At 45.6% G+C, this 17,119-nt stretch overlaps 1 long non-coding RNA gene across 3 annotated transcripts; it reads left to right on the forward strand.

Annotated features, from left to right (window-relative positions):
• Positions 1 to 3,002: 3,002 nt before the first annotated feature.
• LOC125524897 lies at positions 3,003 to 6,011 on the forward strand. Of its 3 annotated transcripts, none has more exons than XR_007291033.1 (4): positions 3,003 to 3,731; positions 4,023 to 4,738; positions 5,226 to 5,339; positions 5,682 to 6,011. It is a non-coding gene; the product is annotated as an uncharacterized LOC125524897 (long non-coding RNA). The 3 variants fall into 3 exon arrangements; XR_007291035.1 differs by having other exon boundaries at positions 3,004 to 3,731; positions 4,023 to 4,129; positions 4,528 to 5,339; XR_007291032.1 differs by having other exon boundaries at positions 3,004 to 3,731; positions 4,023 to 5,339.
• Positions 6,012 to 17,119: the final 11,108 nt, after the last annotated feature.

Raw genomic sequence — 17,119 nt, forward strand, 5'->3', positions numbered from 1 at the left:
GTTGTTTAATAATTAAAATAATAAAGATATGTGATCATTGAAAATGAAAAGGACAGAGGTCCTGCTTTATTACTTATCATAATATATACAACGTCAAAGTATGTACATTATGAGAGCCGATGGCTCAAGTGTAGTAAGGTCGAAGATGAGCAATATTCCATGGCCGGCGGGTCTCCTCCTTCGATTTACGTGAGTCTTTGTGCTCTCGAACATCGATAAGGTAATATGACCCATTGTTTAAGTTCTTGCTGACCAGAAAGGGTCCTTCCCAAGGTGGGGATAGCTGGTGCGTATCAGACTAATCCTGGATGAGCCGGAGCACCAGGTCACCTTCTTGAAAGGTTCGTGACTTAACCCGGCGACTATGGTAACGGCACATGTCATGTTGGTAAATTGCTGAGTGGGCTGCCGCTAAGTCGTGTTCTTCATCCAATAAGTTAAGCGCATCCTGACGGGCTTGTTCATTATCAGCCTCAACGCAAGCCGCCACGTGGGGCGAGTCATGACGGATGTCACTGGGCAGAAATGCCTCTGCTCCATAAACCATGAAGAAGGGCGTATAACCCGTAGACCTGTTAGGCGTAGTATTGATGCTCCATATCACAGAGGGTAATTCTTCCACCCAACAACCCGGCGTCCATTGTAAAGGGACCATAAGCTGGGGTTTTAGACCTTTCAGGATTTCCTGATTGGCTCTTTCAGCTTGACCATTGGATTGGGGGTGAGCTACTGATGAAACATCAAGCCTGATATGTTCCCGTTGACAGAACTCTTCCATATCTCCTTGGGACAGGTTAGTGTCATTGTCAGTAATAATACTGTGTGGAAAACTAAAACGAAAAATCACCTTCTTCATGAATTGAACTGCCGTGGCCGCATCACACTTACTGACCGGCTCTGCCTCAACCCATTTTGTGAACTTGTCCACTGCCACCAAAAGGTGCGTCTTCTTATCTTTGGACCGTTTGAAAGGTCCAACCATGTCGAGCCCCCAGACTGCAAATAGCCAAGTGATTGGAATCATCCGCAATTCTTAAGTCGGCACGTGCACTCGTCGTGCAAATTTTTTGACACCTATTGCACCTACTGACCAGATCCTCACATTGGCGTGAGCCGTTAGCCAGTAAAAACCATGACAGAAAGCTTTGGCCACAAGAGATTTTGAACCGGCATGATGGCCACAATCTCCTTCATGGATCTCCTGAAGAATTTCTTGACCTTCTTCAGGAGAGACACAACGTTGAAATGCTCCGGTGACACTGTGATGATACAACTCACTATTGGAAATTGTCATTGATTTAGACCGCCGGGTTACCTGTCTAGCCAAGGTCTCATCCTCCGGCAACTCGCACCGGGTCATATAAGCCAAATACGGCAATGTCCAATCTGGAATGACATGAAGAGCCGCCACCAACTGTGCCTCTGGGTTAGGAACAGCCAAGTCTTCCTCCGTAGGCAACTTGACAGAAGGGTTATGCAAAACATCCAAAAAATTGTTAGGTGGCACCGGCTTACACTGAGATCCCAACCGGCTTAAAGCATCGGCCGCCTCGTTCTTTCTGCGGTCGATGTGCTCCACTTGATAACCCTTGAAGTGTCCAGCAACATCGTCAACCTCACGGTGATAAGCCGCCATGAGAGGATCTTTGGAATCCCACTTGCCTGATACTTGTTGCGCCACTAAATCTGAGCCGCCAAGGCACCGTACCTGGCTCAAACTCATTTCCTTAGCCATTCAAAGACCATGGAGTAAAGCCTCATACTCAGCTGCGTTGTTAGTACAAGGAAACATCAACCGCAACACATAACAAAACTTGTCACCTATAGGGGAAGTTAAAACAACTCCAGCCCCTGAGCCCTCCAATTGCCTAGACCCATCAAAATGAATCATCCAATATGTGTTGTCTGGCTTCTCTTCAGGTATTTGTAACTCCGTCCAATCATTAATGAAGTCCACCGGTGCTTGAGATTTGATGGTTGTACGTGGCTCGAATTTTAAACTGTGAGACCCAAGTTCAATAGCCCACTTGGCGACTCGTCCTATGGCTTATCTATTTTGAATCATATCTCCTAAAGGAGAAGAGCTAACCACAGTGATAGGATGACCCTAAAAGTAATTCTTAAGCTTCCGGCTTGCCATGAATACCCGATAAACAAGCTTCTGCCAATGTGGATATCTCTGCTTGGACTCAATGAGCACCTCACTGACGTAATAAACTGGCCTTTCAGCCGGGTGTTCCTTGCCAGCCTCCTTGCGCTCTACAACAATGGCCACACTGACAGCACATGTGTTAGCAGCCACATATAACAATAGTGGCTCCTTCTCAACGGGAGCAGCAAGAACTGGAGGCTCGGCGAGCTATCTTTTCAGATCTTCAAAGGCAGAGTTAGCAGCATCACTCCAGACAAAATTATCCATCTTCTTCATCATTTGATACAACGGCATAGCCTTCTTACCTAACCGGCTTATGAACCGGCTTAAAGCTACGACACGACCCGCCAGCCGCTGAACGTCATTGATGCACACTGGCTTAGCCAAAGACATAATCGCCTTAATTTTCTCTGGGTTAGCCTCAATGCCTCTGTTAGACACCAAAAAACCCAAAACCTTGTAGCTGGGGCTCCAAAAACGCACTTGGCCGGGTTAAGCATCATCTTGTAGACCCGGAGGTTATCAAAGGTTTCCTTCAGATCATCTACCAGAGTTTCCTTCTCTCTGGATTTCACCACTATATCGTCCACATAAGCGTGAACATTATGCCCAATCTGATTATGAAGACAGTTCTGCACGCACCGCTGATAAGTCGCCTAGGCACTCTTCTACACTACTATTAAACAAGCAAACGTATTCACCGCTAAGTGCACCCAGCCTAACCTACACGTAATAACATGGAAGAATTACGGCCTCCCAATCAGATCACTTAATTTCATCTAACCGTCAGGATTACACTAACCCACATCCAAGACTGCGTTTAGCATTTTTCGTGGCCGGACGAAAACTCTGCCAACCCCACGTCCGCAAGAGTAGCAGGGAGGGATCCCACGCCGCGTAATTAGCGCTAACATCCCATGTGATGAGAGGCCAGAGGCCGTCCGCTCTGAGACCCATGCCCTTGTGCGCTCACGATGAAGAATTTCGCGGTGCATCGGCCGACGGCTGCTCTGGTCGCCGCCCCTACTCTTGAGGGCGCCGAGCGCCGAGAGGTTTAGGGAGTGGCCCATCGATGTCGTCCTCCTCTTCTTGGTGCCCTCCATGGATGTGGGAGACAAGGTCACCAGATCCGTCGACGGCCGACCGAAGGGTCCCCGGAGGACGGCCGGCGGCCGGAGCCTCGCCATCTACCTTCAACAGCCGTCACGTCGTCCTTACCGGCACGTCGTCCCCTTCCCAATGTGGAAGATAGCCTCACGGGATTCAGAGGAGGTGCCTGTTTTGTTTGGGTGTTTTCTCGGTGTGGTACTGGTTGGGATTCAGAGGAGGTGCGGTGGGGGGCATTTTCTTCTGTAGGTGAACACTGATCCCTTTTTATTGGACCAGGCATGGCAGATTCTGTTCTTGCAATCGAGTTTTTGCTACCCTTCATTTACTTTAGCCATATCAATGTGGTTCTAAACTTTGTATACACGTTTGGATTTGTGAGCAAAACGAGATGGTGGTTCTATTACCTCCCAGCCTGTACACCGGCACACACGTAACAGCTCAATGAGGTGAGCGGTGGCAAATTCAGTAGGTGAGTGTCCTTTCCCTTGTACACGTGTGATAATTTGTTATTTGCTGACTAAGATTCAAGAGGCAGTACATTTTTTAATATTGGAGCATGTGTGAACTGGTCCAGATTAAACCTAAGAAACACAATTTTCTTTTTGGTTCAGTGTGACAATTCAGTTGTATTGATAGCCTGCACATTCATTCTGAATTATTAAGTGTCAGTTTTGGGTGCATGTCTTCAGTAGAACAATAAACTGATTTTGTGTACTATGTCAAACACTGATCACTACTTGCTCATGGCGACTATGTGCAGGAAGATGATCCCGGTGGAGGAGATCCTGGCGACCGACGTGAAGTCGGGGTGGAAGAAGGGCATGAAGGACACCTTAAAAGGAATGATCTGATTTTTCCGGTATATAAGTATGTATTTTAAAAAGTTACTGGGTGTACTTTTTATATTATCACTATAATCTTTGAAGTTATATTTCTATACACCATTTTATTTGAAAATAAGTTATAATTAAATTTTCTGAAAAGATTGTATGATGTTTCATGTGTCTGAATTGCATTTTAGGTCAAATAAGTTTGCTAGGTGCAGAGGAGCTATGAGAAAAGTTGTTCAAAAACTGAATGAACTTACTTTTTTTGTTCAGTAATGGAGCTTGATCATGTATTAGAATGTGTCAAGATCTGCAAGTTTGTGTTCTCCTATTGATAGCTTCTACGATTTCTGAGTTTTTCTTTCTTGATTTTTCATCCATTTGCTTTGTAGCAGTATTTTCCCTTTAACTCCTCCTTGTTCTTCCGAGTTAACGCAGTAGCTGGTATGGACACATCAAAAAGGAAACAATAATACTTCCAATACTAAAAGAGTTATAGTCTGAGCCATCTTTAGCAAGGAACCATTACGTTGTTGTAGACGTCCAACTTGGTCAGGCCGGCGCCGGCCGAGCAGGATAAACCTCCTGGCCAAGCCAGTGGCGTTAGCAAGGCGGACGACTGCTGTGGTGTGGAGGTGCGATCTATCAGGTATCTCACTTTGTTTGTGGTCAATTTTTTGTTTCATGAATTCAAAACAAGCGTGAAGAGGTGAAGATACTGGCATGAAGGAACCATGAGATGAGAACAGGATGAGAACCGTTCTATTGATGACCAATTGACCACTGTAATTATATACTAATGCAGCTACTGCAAGCTTTCTTTTTTATTTAATATCTTTCATTGTGACAACCTCTAAGATTTTCAGCCATCTCTTTATAGGTACTATAGGGAACTAATTTTTGAGTTACTGGTGTTGTCCCTTTTATTTTCTACTCATACAGTGTTGCTAATTTGGAGTAAGTACAGTAAATCTACTGACTTGGAGTTCTTTATTATGTAGTCCAGTTTCTTCATGCTTGCATTTGTCCATGTTTCTCTTCTATTTCCATCATTGAGAAGTTAAGATGTTGGTTTGGACGATATTTTGATGTTGTTAGTTAGAGTAGGATATTCTCATGTTCGTTGATCATTACAGGATAAGGTTCACTGGAAAATATATATTCGACCTACCAGCTATGATGCTAGACGATGATAATGGTTTACTCCGTTTGATGCAAGATGAGCTAATCAGGGTGCTCGATCTACAAGGGTAAGATGCTACATGATTAACAAGATTCTTTTGAACATAAAAGTACACCAGAGATTCTCTCCTCATAACTAGAACAGCCACATTACCAAATATATATCCAGTTCGATTTCAATTTGTTAGTGATATTATTGTTTGTATTTTTATTATCCGTGATGATTAGCGCTGATTTATGAGTTTTGTATTTAATTTTGTGATATTTTTCCGAGTCACCACAAGTTTGGTCTGGCAAACTATCTTTGCTTGTTTTTCGTTCAATCATCTCTTTAACTCATGCAGATTACATATATTTTTTGTTTCATCTCGACATCGATTGCCAAGTCGACTGAGGCATATTCTTGTCAGGTCTGGGCCAAACTGAATGCAGATGTTGAGGTTAATGATACTACAGTGGCTCGATCATTGTCTCTTTGTAGTCATTCAAGCATGTTTTTGAAAAGGAAAAAAGAATCGTTCGAAGCCTAAACATGACATGGTTACGGAGGTGTAATGGCCAGCCATGAGTTTGTGGCTGCAATGCGGTGGTTCCTTACTGCCAGGGGTCCCGTGATCACAGACAAACCGAACTAACAGTAAGGGATACACTATATGTCTATACCATATACTCTCTATTGTGTACTATGTCAAAATCAAAAAGTGCCATTCAGCTGAATAATAAGATCTGTCTTGTAGAGACGTGCGTGCACGTGCAAGGCTACTAGTAAGCCCAAAAGGCATAGACACATAGCAGAAGGCTCCAAATGGAGTAATGAAAGTCGTCTTCTCCTAGTCCTTAGCTGCCATTTTGATCTGATGATAGCTAGAATAAGCATCCAAAAAGCTCAAACACTCACAACCCGCCATAGCATCAATGATCTGATCAATACGAGGGAGAGCAAAAGGATTAGCCAGACAAGCCTTGTTTAAATCTGTGTAATCCACACACATACACCAGGTGCCGTTCTTTTTTAGCACAAGCACTGGGTTAGCCAACCACTGTGGGTGAAAAACTTTAACAATAAACCCGGCCACCAAGAGCCGGACCACCTCTTCTCCAATAGCCTTGTGCCTTTTCTCATTGAACCGCCGAAGAAACTGCATGACCGGCTTAAACTTGGGATCAATATTGAGAGTGTGCTCAGCGAGTTCTCCCGGTACACCCGGCATGTCAGAAGGCTTCCATGCATAGATGTCCCGGTTCTCACGGATGAACTCGATGAGCGCGCTTTCCTATTTGGGATCCAAGTTAGCACTAATAATGAATTGTTTGGATGAGTCGCCAGGCACAAAATCAATCATCTTGGTATCGTCAGCTGACTTGAATTTCGGCATCGGCTCATGCTCGATGGTCAGCTTTTTCAAATACGTCATGTCCACCGGGTCGACATTATACTTGTAAAACTTCAACTCCTCTGTCACAAAAACAGATTCGGCATAAGCAGCATCACCTTCTTCACATTCTAAAGCTATCTTCTGACTTCCATGCATTGTGATCGTGCCCTCATAACCCGGCATCTTGAGCTGCAGATAAACATAACACGGTCGTGCCATGAATTTTGCATAAGCCGGCCGTCCAAACAGGGTGTGATATGGGCTTTTGATTTTGACCACTTCAAAGGTTAACTTCTCCGCCCTAGAATCATGCTCATCTCCAAAGGCTACTTCCAGCTCAATCTTACCAACTGGATATGCCGACTTGCCAGGCACTACTCCATGGAAAACGGTGTTGGATGTCTTAAGACTTTTGTTAGTCAACCCCATGTGACTGAACGTCTCATAATAGAGGATGTTGATGCCACTACCTCCGTCCATGAGTACTTTAGTGAATTTATACCCACCAACCTGAGGGGCCACCACCAAGGCCAGGTGACCCGGATTATCAACCCGGGGAGGGTGATCTTCCCTACTCCACAAAATAGCCTGCTCCGACCATCTCAAATAATGTGGAACCGCCGGCTCAACAGCGTTCACAGCTCTCTTATGAAGTTTCTGGTCCCTTTTGCATAAACTTGTGGTGAATACATGATACTGCCCACTGCTCAGCTGCTTTGGGTTACTCTGATACCTGGATTGCTGCTGCTGCTGACTACCTTGGCCAGATTGTTGATTATAGCCGCCTTGATTGCCTTGAGGGCCCTCGCCATGAAAACCGCCACCGCCTGAGCCGCCGCCCGGGCCATGAAAGACGCCATCGCCTGAACCGTTGCCAGGTCCATGATTACCATCAAACATGTTAGAATTCTTGAACGCCTTCATGATCGTACAATCTTTCCACGGATGGGTGGCCGGCTTCTCCCGGTGTCGTGTCTTGGACAGGGTTCATTTAGCAACTGCTCAAGGGTGGGACTTGACCCGCCTGATCGAGGAGGTGGCCTCCCCTTACACTGTTGATTGTTGCCTTGTGCGTTGGTGTTAGCCACAAACTCCAGACTACCGTCAGCCTTACGTTTATTATTACCTCCTTGATTTGCCGGGTTATGCTGATGACCTTTGCCGTTGCCGTTCTTCTTTCCCTTCCCTGTCTTCTCTTCGTCAGACGCGAGATCCTTGTTACTGTGAGAATCAGCGTATTTGACCAGAGCCGCCATCAGCTGGCCCATGTCATTACAATCATGCTTGAGCCGCCCCAGCTTCTGTTTCAGAGGTTCAAAACGACATTTTTTCTCCAACATTAAGACCGCGGAGCTGGCATCCATCTTATCAGATGAATGTATTATCTCCTTTACCCGGCGCACCCAATGGGTCGTGGATTCACCTTCCTCTTGCTTGCAATTAGTCAAGTCCACAATCGACATGGACTGCTTGCATGTATCTTTGAAGTTCTGAATAAACCGGGCCTTTAACTCTGCCCATGAGCCGATGGAGTTGGGTGGCAACCCCTTCAACCAAGTGCGAGCTATCCCATCCAACAACATGGTAAATTACTTGGCCATCGCTACGTCACTGACCTCCAGCAATTCCATGGCCATCTCATAACTTTTGATCCATGCCCCGGGTTGTAAGTCAGTCGTATAATTAGGCACCATCCGAGGCCCCTTGAAATCCTTTGGTAAACGCTCATTACATAGAGCCGACACCAAGCAAGGGACACCTCCTGTCCTTGTGTCCACATCTGCTTCAACAGAGGTCGTCGAATAAACCAAAAAAGCTTGGTGAGCCGCCTGCTCAGCTGCCTGTTGAACCGCCCGCTTAGCCTCTTGGCGAATCCTCTCCAGGTCAACCAAGTAAGAACTCCATGACGCGCCGGGTCATGCCTGCGCGGCTGGTTATGGTGCTAGGCGTTGCTTGACACGGCCGCTGAATCCATATGCCTACTATAGCTTGGGCTCCGGCTTGGGCGAGGGGTTGACTGAATTCTGTCTCGACTATAAGAGTATGATTCCTGCTGCGCCAGAGCCGTCTGAAGAAGTTCTCTGACCCTTCGTGTTTCGATCGCTGTCGGAGAGTCGCCTTCCATGAGGAGAGCCGCCAAACACGCCGATGCAGCGACCAGATTCTCCAGAGGGCTAGGAAAGTGACCAGGTCGTGTCGGTGTGTAACGAGGCGGAGCAGTATTCACACGAGGGGGTTCCATAGCCCGCGGCTGACCCTGCGCCCCAGCCCCGGGTGTTGCAATCTGGTTTGCCTCCGGCGGGTTACTGGGACCGGCTCCGGGTGTGTGGAAGAGGTTCCTAGGATCGTAAGTCAGGGGCAGACGTGATTGAATCTTCTGGTGCCTCCTCCTCATGACCTCGTTTGATGCGTTTAGATTCATCGAGAGCTGAAAAGCCTCTGATTCAAGCTGCTGAGCCCAAGCGTCCAAAGCTGCCCGCACTGCAGCCATCCTGACGTCCTCCGCTGCCTAGTTTTCCTTGGCGTGAGCTACCTCCCCATGTAACCGTGCCACCTCTGCATCATGCTGAGCCTTATCCGCTGGTTCAACCACGGCAGTTAACAGGGCCGTCATCCTATCCATAAGATCCATCAACACCTGAGCCGGTGGGTGCGCGGGGTCTCCTAACCCGGCCGCTGCCGTCCCGATGGTTATTGCTGCCGCAGCCGTAGAGTTTTGAGCGGTTTGCGTACTAGTCATGAAACAACATATATGTGTCTTTCTTTTGCAGTGCATACTACTGAAGCTTTCTACTTGGATCATCTTCGATCCATTTGTGCTCATGCTGAAAACCCAACTAGCTTAGTTGAGGGAAAATCACTAAATGAGCATGCTTATTATGTGCGACACCGCTTATCTCAAAAAGGGAAACTTTTATGGCATCAAATTAATACTATGCAATGCTATCCTTGGAATTTATGTGAATTATATGATTTTACCTATTGTTCTGAAGACCCTAAGAAACACCTTCCCTACCAAAGTTAGTTTAGTGATAATATAATCTTATCTTCTTATACCAAGGGTGTTTATAATTACTATGATATTGAACAAACTGAAGAATTTGTTGCTTTTAAGGTTGCTTATGAAATTGTTTCTTTGATTGAAAAGTATGCTGCTACTCTTTACAAATCCAATTTTTTTCCCATACTTAAATATTGCTATGAAAATTTTGCTTCTAATGCTTATGTCAAACCATATATTGAGGACTCCTCCGCTGTCCAAGAAGAGATTAATATTTTGCAGGAGTCTATGGAAGAAGAAATTGATAAAATTGTGAGCTCGTTAGATGAAAAAGATGAGGAGGAGAGCGAAGAACAAAATGAGGAAGAGCGGATTGATCACCCATTCTCACCTTCTAATGAGAGTAGCTCTTTATCCCATACATTGTTTAATCTCCCTCCATGCTTACCGAAGGATGAATGCTATGATAATTGCTATGATCCCGTTGATTCATTCGAAATATCCCTTTTTGATGAACTTGATGCTTGTTATGCTTGTGGCCATGATGCCAATATGAATTATTCTTATGGAGATGAAATTCCTATATTTCCTTATGTCATGAATTAAATTGTTGCTATTGCACCCACACATGATAGTCCTATTATCTTTTTGAATTCTCCCAACTACACTATATCGAAGAAGTTTGCACTTATTAAGGATTATATTGATGGGTTGTGTTTTACTATTTCACATGATAATTTTGATGAATATAATATGCATGTGCTTGCTGCTCCTATATGCAATTATTATGAGAGAGGAACTATATCTCCACGTCTCTACGTTTCCAACACGATAAAATTGCATGAAACTGCTTATGCTATGTATTGGCCTTTACTTGATGTGCATGAATTGTTATTTTATGACATGCCGATGCATAGGAAGAGAGTTAGACTTCGTCGCTGCATGACATATGTTGCTTTGTGCTCACTACTAAATTATAAATGTTTGATAATTAAAATTGGTTTTGATATACCTTGGGCTTCGGGTGGATCAATTACTTGAGCACTTTATGCCTATCTTAATGGATTTAAAGAAAGCGCTGCCAGGGAGACAATCCAGAAGTTTTAGAGAGTCATTTTATTCTGTTATGTGCTTTTCTAAAGTTTAAAAACAAAAAATATTGAGGGGAACCTAAAAACAAAAAGTGTGAAAGATGACCACCGTGGAAGCGGGGGCATGCCTTGAACATTGTTCATGCCCATGGAAACTTTGTGAATCTTGAATTACAAAAACTTTTCAACAAAAATAATTATCCCCTTGTACAAATCCACTGTATTATAAAAATAATGTGCCAAGATTTGCCTTCAGGATGATTAGATTTCTTATTGTTACGTGCGGTGCACTAAAAGAAACTTTTGTTGCAGTGCGTGAATTTCCATTTTTTTACTGGAGCAAGCAAAAAAATTCTAAATTTTTTAAACAGCTGCTATCCAAATTGTTTAATTTTTCCTAATTTTTCAGAATTTTTGGATTTACATAAGTATGATCAATGTTCAAATTACTACAGATTGTCCTGTTTTTGACAGATTTTGTTTTTGATGCATTGTTTTCCTTCCTTTTTATGAAACTATCGATTGTATCGGTGGTATAAGCCATGGAGAAGTTATAATACAGTAGCTAAAACGCAAAAACAAAATATGAATGGGTTTTCAAAAGTACTTAAAGTAGTGATTTGCATTATTATACTAACGGATCTCACCGAGTTTTCTATTAAGTTTTGTGTAGGTGAAGTGTTCAAAGATTGAGGTGTTCTCAATATGAGGAGAAGGAGGAGAGGCAAGAGTTCAAGCTTGGGGATGCCCAAGGCACCCCAAGTAAATATCCAAGTTGACTAGAGCGTCTAATCTTGGGGATGCCCCGGAAGGCATCCCATCTTTCTTCAACATGTATCGGTATGTTTCGGTTTTCGTTTCGTTCACGTGATATGCGTAAATCTTGGAGCATCTTTTATGTTTATTTTCCTTTTTTCTTTTATGCACCATGATAGTATGAGATAGTTCTTGGTTGATTTATAGAATGCTCATTTCACTTCACTTATATCTTTTGAGTATGGCTTTATAGAATGCTTCATATGCTTCACTTATATCATTTGAAGTTTGCATTGCGTGTTTCTCTTCATATAGAAAACTGTTATTTGTAGAATTCTCTTTTACTTCACTTATATTTGTTAGAGGATGATCTTTTGTAGAAAGAATTAAACTCTCATGTTTCACTCATATCTATTTAGAGAGTCAACAGGAATTGGTCATTTGCATGGTTAGTCATGAAATGCTACATAAAACTTGTGGATCACTGAATATGATTTTTTTGATTCCTTGCAATAGTTTTGAGATATAGAGATGATAATATGTGGGAGGTACTACTAATTGGTTGTGGTTAGTAGGAATATTTGTGTGAAGGTTTTTGATTCCCGAAGCATGCATGTATAGTCTCTCGTTATGCTATGAAATTGGAGCATGATTTATTATTGATTGTCTTCCTTATGAGTGGCAGTCGGGGATGAGCAATGGTCTTTTCCAACCAATCTACCCCCTGGGGGAATGCGTAGAAGTACTTTGCTTCGAGGGCTAATATTTTTTTTGCAATAAGTATATAAGTTCTTTATGACTAATGTGAGTCATTGGATTATACGCACTCTTGCCTTTCCGCAATTTGCTAGCACTGGTGCGCGTCGGTCCTAAACAAACGGCTTTTAACCCCTTTACACGACAACATTTGGAACCATCACCAAGTGAGTGTGTGTGATAGGGTGTCCTTCCCACACGACCCAGAAACCGTCGGGGATATGGAGCAGTGATCCAGAGGCCTTCCAAAATGTAATCGTGTGCGATGCAGCACACACTAAATTATTTCACACGTGTGGTATCGGTGATTAAGCGTTTCTAATGATGAAATGAAACCATACGGTCAGTCGTAATGAACTGTTTGAGAAACAATATGTAAGGCACAGGGGCCAACATATGAACTGTGTGTGATTTGTGCCCCATCGCACACAAGTTTTCTGCGTAACCCGTCTGCCATGCTAGAATCCATCGCACACATTTTCCAACAATTACCGTTTGTGATAATGTTCTATCACAAACGGTTCAGGAGCCCCTTTGCACACATTCAAGTGCTGCAGACCGTTTGTGATTTTTTAGGTATCACCGACGGTTGCCGCAAGAGTGATGTGTACTTTTCGTTTGGGATCCCACACGTTTCCTGAAAAAATTACGACTGGGATTGTAATTTGCATTGCGCATGGTTTACTCCCAGTTCTCGTGTGCGATAACGCGATATCACAAACGGTTCTGGAGAACCTACACACACGTTGTAGGGCTGCAAATCATTTGCGATCTGCTGTGTATCACCGACGGTTCCGCTACGATTGACGTATGCTTCCGATGTGGATCGCACACACCCATTTAATTGAACCATGTGCGGAGCAATTGCCAGGTTAAAAGAAAAATATACCATTTTGAATCCGCACGTAAAAATAAAACTCGCCACAATATTTAATTGAACAAATAAACAAAAATATCCCATTTTGAATCGGCACGCAAAAAGCAAATTCGCCACAATATTCAATTGAACAAATAGTGTCCATGGGAAGAACATTCATCAGATTTCGCAACAATTGCAATTGAACATATGGTAGCTAAATTCCAATGATTTTTCCACACATATATGCATTACATAATTAATGTATGAAATACGAAGACCTCATCAGATGGAAAACAATGGATCCATGCGTTATACATTTAGCAGCTAACTCTTATTCAATGTTTCAGGAGAATGCATGCTGAAATCTTCATTAACACCAGTGGGATTGATGTAGTGATCCTGGAAGAAGTCACTGATAAATCTCCAAACCATCAGCAATTCACCAGCCAGGAGCTGTTCAGGGGTCCTCAGTTTTATGATGAGCTGTAGTATTTTTAAGATCAGAATGTGCCATATGAGTGGAGTAGAAGATATTAATTAAGATAGACTTACCAGTACTAATTTGCGAGGATCGTCACAACTATCAGCAGATTTGTAGATGGAGATCATGTGTCTGCAAACATAGTATCCACAAAGGTTGGTCCCTGCTTCTTGCTGAAGACACTGAATTTTTTTGTACAAAATTAGACATGTATTTGTCGTGTTAAGAACAACCTAACCCGTGTTAGATGTATTATTTTTTCTTTTGACAAAATAGAAAGAGGTTTATTTAGAAGTTTGAACATATGACTAGCATAAGGAAATGTATTTGCAGACTGTTGGATAAATTTTCCGAAAATAACGGATTTTGGTGTGTTACCGAAGAAACGATCTCGTGCTGCACGGGTTGTTCCGTCTTGAACAGGTTCTCTAGTTTAGTTTTCCACAATGCGAGCACACTGCAAATGATGATGAATTTTGACAACATCGATTATTAAACTAGATATGAATGCAAATTAATTTCAACATCATAGAATTCAATACCTATCCAAGAATTGCTGAACATGCGTCAGATCCTGAGCATTTGTTGACTCTCTGAGAGAATCGATGTAGTAAATTGTGTTCTTGTGTCGAACAATGAATACCAGTATCTAGTGATTGCTACATATTAAGAAAGCCATGAACTTACGAATGATGTCGAAATCTGAAAGACAATCAGTGTATGCGTGGTTGTTTACTTGACTTATCATTCATGATATGGCCAGAGAAATGATTCTGCATGGGACGTGTTTTCGAAGATACGGAGGACCGTGTTAACGGCCCAGTCCCGTCGGTCCTTACCAACTAATGCTGTGCCATTTGCTAATGCAGGATCTATGAAATACACACTCTCCCTTTTTCTTCTCCACGTGTTCAATCCCCTGAGAGGAATAAAATGCAGTTAGCTGTTTACCATTTACAACTTTGTATGGAGAACTTGATCAGAGTTTGTTAAGTACTTACAAAACCAGGCATCTAACAAGAGTGGCATCGAGCATGTTGTCAGATTTCAAGTTTTGCCAAAACCCTTGAGGTTCAAACACTGGGGTGCGCACGAAGATCTCCCCCCTCTCTAGTTTGCGCACTCAACGATCTCACGGCCTAGCTTAACGGACCCAAAGAATATGAGACACAAGGTTTATACTGGTTCGGGCCACCGTTGTGGTGTAATACCCTACTCCAGTGTGGTGTGGTGGATTGCCTCTTGGGCTGGGGATGAACAGTTACAAGGGAAGAACAGCCTCCTGAGGAGAGGTGTTCTTGTGCTTGGTGAGCCTGTGTGGTTGAGGATCATCTAGATCCTCTGCCTCGTTATGGTGGTGGCTAGTCCTATTTATAGAGGCCCTGGTCCTCTTCCCAAATATTGAGCGGGAAGGGATCCCACAACGGCCAATTTGAAGGGGGACAGCTAGTACAAGCTATCCTGACAAAAGTAGTCTTTGCCTGCCAAAGGCTCTGGTGGTGACGCCGTCTTGGGATCCACGGTGACCTCCGTCCTGCCGTTCTGTTGGTCTTGGTCTTGTTGCACCAATATGGCAACCTTTGCCTGATGCCTCGGAACTCCATGTAGGCGCCTGCGCTTGCCTCCTTAACACCAAAGAGGAAACGAGGACACTGTGCGCGCTGGCGCCCGCCTAGCCTTGATCGTCATGGCTTGCGTCATTGGAACCTTGCGAGGTTTGCCTTGCCTTGATCTCTCAGCCCCTCATGAGCCAGCCTGGTGAGGCCACCCCTGAGGAGGTCTTGAGTCGTCCGCCTCGCGAGGCTTGGCCCCTCGCGAGGGTCTTGGCTTTTTATTGGTGAAGATGGGCCGTACAGGGCCGCTGGAGGAGCCACGCTGCGGGCCGCAGCCAGGCAAGTCTGGGGACCCCTATTCCCAGAACACTGACAGTAGCCCCCGGGCCCAAGGCGCGCTCGGGCTTGGCTTCGAGGCGAAGCCAAAGGGAAAGTGCGGAGCGCCGCGGGCCCCAACAGCTTGCGGCCTTGGTTGACGCGTGGCGAGCGACGAGACGTGGGCGGCCCCGCTTCCCCACGCAACCTTGAAATCCGCCTGGCTAGGCAGCCACGGTATCCTACATAGTTACCTCCCCATTGCTGGCAACGCACTCCCCGACTTCTTCGCTTCCTCATACCTCTGCCTCTTCTTCCAATCCAACTCGAGCTCTGCCCTTATTGCCATGGTGCCGAACCGGACAGAGAAAGGGAAGAAGCTCCTGTCCTCAGCCAACTCAGCTCCGGCCGTCGAGCCTGCCATCGGCCGATCGCGGGTGCTAAATCGGGAGGGCATGGATAAGGTCCGCCTTGCGCTTGCTACCAGCTGCAACGAATGGGGAGGGACGGTGGCCTGGCCTGCGTCCCGAGCCTCCATCTATAGGACGGACACCAAGGTCCCGTTCTTCGTCGATGCTCTTTGGGCTGGCCTGGTTCCTCCCTTCTCTGCCTTCTTCAATGTCGTGCTTTCTCATTACCAGATCCATATGCTGCACCTTGATCCCCAGTTTGTTGCCCTTCTCACCGTGTTCGCCTTTGTCTACGAGGGCTTGGTGGGCATTGCCCCTTCCGTGGCCCTCTTGCGCCATTTCTTCTCGCTGCACCTGACCAACCCCCGGCAGTGCTCAGGGTGACTGAGTTTCCAGGACGTGGCGGCGACAGCCGGCTCGGGGATTGATTTTGATCTCCTGCCATCCACGAGCGATTTTTGGATGCGGTGGGTGTATGTTGATGTCGGGGTACTCAGTCCCCTGCTCTCGCCTCCGTCGTCGCTTGCCGTCCCCAGCTCCGGCTGGGGTCACGAGGAGGTCGCGGGCTCCTGTCTCGCCTTCGTCTGGCTCCGGCTGAGGAGGCTAAAGGATCTTGATGTGACCGCGCCCAAGGTGATGAAGGAGTTCCTCCGACTCCGTATCGCCCCACTCCAGCGCCATTCCCAGCCGATGTGGGCCCTGACCAGTGACCAGGATCGCATGAGGCTTCAGGCGTCGGGGCTTTTGTCCGAGGCACGAAGGACGGTGCTCGAGGTCTTGGCCGGTGACCCCTCGCCGGGTGATTTGCTGCAAGAGGGTTGTTGCTTGTACAACCGCTCGAACAGGGTGGAGTTCGCGCGGCAGATGCCCTCCTTCGATGAATGGGGTTGCATCGAGTTGGCCTTGTGAGGGCCCCGTGAGAACCCCGTCATTGTGGTTCCTCTCCTTGTCACCAACGCCGAGCTTGCCCCAGGAGTGGACGTAGGGAGGCAAGCACCGCTGGAAGCTAGAGGCGCTGGTGCCGACGTGTCCATGCTGCCTGGGGTTCCCGAGGCGTCGTCCTCGGGAACTCGTGATTCTCGCCCTGGGGCAGCAGCTAAGGGGGAGATGCAGTCTGCCATTCCTGAGGCCGAAGCTCCTGAGGCCTCGGCAGGTCTCCGCGAGGTGGAGTCCGGTAGCTCTCCTCAGCATGGCATTCCTCAGGTCGTCTCCTTGGGTGCTTCACCGGTCGCTCTCCGTGCTGGTAGCCA

The sequence above is a fragment of the Triticum urartu genome, chromosome 7 (assembly GCF_003073215.2).
Source record: "Triticum urartu cultivar G1812 chromosome 7, Tu2.1, whole genome shotgun sequence".
Taxonomy (NCBI): Eukaryota; Viridiplantae; Streptophyta; class Magnoliopsida; order Poales; family Poaceae; genus Triticum; species Triticum urartu.